The sequence below is a fragment of the Echinops telfairi genome, unplaced genomic scaffold (genome assembly GCF_000313985.2).
Source record: "Echinops telfairi isolate 266 unplaced genomic scaffold, ASM31398v2 ScPeMD7_3;HRSCAF=10, whole genome shotgun sequence".
NCBI lineage: Eukaryota > Metazoa > Chordata > Mammalia > Afrosoricida > Tenrecidae > Echinops > Echinops telfairi.
In genome coordinates this window covers 7,335,044-7,337,570 of record NW_022103899.1, presented here as the reverse complement: position 1 = coordinate 7,337,570, position 2,527 = coordinate 7,335,044, and the positions used below count along the sequence as shown (strand labels likewise).

At 45.4% G+C, this 2,527-nt stretch overlaps 1 long non-coding RNA gene across 1 annotated transcript in view; it reads right to left on the bottom strand.

Moving 5' to 3' along the window:
• Positions 1–919: 919 nt before the first annotated feature.
• The window catches only part of LOC123522226, a 55,197-nt gene continuing 53,589 nt past the window's right edge, over positions 920–2,527 (bottom strand). Inside the window, exon 3 of the long non-coding RNA XR_006680512.1 lies at positions 920–1,017. This is a non-coding gene — a long non-coding RNA (uncharacterized LOC123522226). The remainder of the gene's footprint in view (positions 1,018–2,527) is intronic.

Genomic DNA, 2,527 nt, shown 5'->3' with positions numbered 1-2,527 from the left:
GATTCTGCTGTGTCCCACACGGTTTCCATGGGGCAGAAGCAACTCAACAGCAACACATTTGTTTGGTTGTCAATATGTGTCTAGGCTATCAATTATTTTAGTACTTCCTAGTTACTAAACGACTCAAGAGGTCTTATCTTGAATGTAACAGTTTCTATTACTGGAACAAATGATGAAGTCTTACTCAGAAAGTCAGTCTTTTATTTCTTCAGTATGACTGTATTTCTTTTTCTCTTTTTTGCATAAGCTCCGTTTTATTAAGTGGGATGCTGCAGTGGGAACTGGGGCGCTTAAAAAAAATTAGACCATTTGGGCCCAAGGCTCTCAGGCCCCTCCCCACCAAGATCTCTGAGACAACAGCTGGGTATCAAACGACTTTAGACTTTGTCCCAAGGAATGGTACAAAAGGAAGAACGGAAGTGGGTGCTTGGGTACAATTTCTAGATAGGGGACAGGTCTACCCCACGTGCATGCGTTGCCCTGGTGACTTGGGGAAGAGGCCAGGCTGCCGCTGAGCTCCCCCCACCCCCTCCCATCACTGTCTCCCAGGGTTCGCTGGCCGGAGAGGTGCTCGGCCAGGCTGGAATGCGGGGCCCCCATCTTGCACGGGATGGTGACATAGTCGCCCAGCCCTTTGAGGGTTTCACCTGCTCGTCCAGGTCCTGTGTCTCCACGAAGGCTCGGAGATGGGGTCGGTCCTGTCCGTGGCCAGTGTGTGCAGCTCCAGCAGGGACTGATGACGCTCCGCCCCGGGTGCAGGGCGCCCTCCATGTCCCTGAGCCCGCCCTCCCAGTGTCATGGTCAGGTTTCTGGATAGCCTGATTTTCATTAGGTTCTCCACATACTCCTGCTCCTCGTGAGCCTGCTGCAGAAAGTAGTTGGCAAGATTGGTCACAGCCACGTCTTGCCAGTGGAAGTGATAAGCCGTGGACAGGGAGACGTCCAAGGCGGGGGCTCCAGGCAGTTGTGGCGGTTGATGGCGACCGCCGGCCAGTCCTGGTTGCGGGTCTGGCACACCTGTGAGGGAGATGCGGTCGAGTATGACTGTATTTCTTTATTCTATTCATATTTAACCATTGGTGTATTAATAATACAAATAATGAGAAAAGACCATTTATCTTTCAGAATACTTAGTAAGTCAGGAATTAAAAAACTTAAAAGGTAGCTATGTAGGTTATAAAGAATAGGTGCCTATCTTTGAGGGTGTTAGGTGGTACCTCATTGTTGTTTTAATTTGCATTTCTCTTATGACTAAAGATTGGGAACATTTTCTCATGTCTGTTGGCCATTTGGATTTCTGCCTCTGTGAAACTTCTGTTCAGGACCTTTGCCCACCTCCTTGGTGGGCAATTAGTTATTTTCTTTTTGGAAGCTAGCAGAGTATTGTAGATTTTAGTAATAAGGCCTTTGTCTGTTGTGTCATTGCTAAAGATGTTTTCCCAATCCGTGGACTCTCTTTATTACTCTCTTGGTGAATTCTTTCGATGTACACAGGTGTTTTATCTTCAGTATATCCCATTTGTCAATTTGTGCCTCCTCTGTGTTTGTGTCCTTCCCTAATTCTGATAGTCTATGTATTCCCTGTGCCAAAGTTCTCAAGTTGGTCCCAATTCCCTCATTAATGGCCCTAATAATTTGGGGTTTAACTTCCAGGTCTGTGATCCACCTTGAGTTTATTCTTGTGCATGGAGTGAGATAAGATTCTTGCTTCATTTTTCTGCAGGTGAATATCCATTTTTTCTAGCACCATTTGTTAAAGAGGGCGTCTGCTTCCCATTGGATATTTTTGGGGCCCTTATCAAAGATCAGTTGTGTGTATGCTGATGATTTTATTTCTGAGTTTTCAGTTCTTTTCCATTGGTCTGAGTATCTGTCATTGTACCAATACCATGCAGTTTTGACAACTGTGGCTGTCTAGTATGTGCTAAAGTCAGATAAAGCAAGCCCTGCCACTATGTCCTTCTTCCTAAGAAATTCTTTTAAAAATCAGAAAGCAACAAGAGTTGGAGGTCCTCTGGGGAGACAGGAACTCTCATCCACTGCTGCTGGACCTGTAAGTATGTACAGCCACTATGGAAATTGATTTGGCGATTTCTAACACAAATGGAAATTGAACTACCATACGACACAGCAATCCCCCTACTGGGTATATACCCAGAAGAGATAAGAAACAAACCAAGGCCAGACATCTGTGCTCCAATGTTCATTGTGACACAGTTCACAATTGCAAGGAGTTGGAAACAACCCAAATTTCCATCAACTAACGAGTGGATCAAAAAGCTGTGGTATATACATACAATGGAGTACTACACATCGCTAAAAAGCAGTGATGAATGTATGAAGCACATCGCTGCATGGGAAGTACTGGAGGAAATCATGCTAAGCGAAGTAAGCGAAGCACAAAAGGACAAGTACAACATGAGGCCGCTGAGGTAAGCTTTTAGAAAAAAAGCAAAAGAGGCATAGGGAAAAAGCTACTGTATACAAACATTCCTGGGGTGAGGACCAGGTAGTATGGCAGGGACCA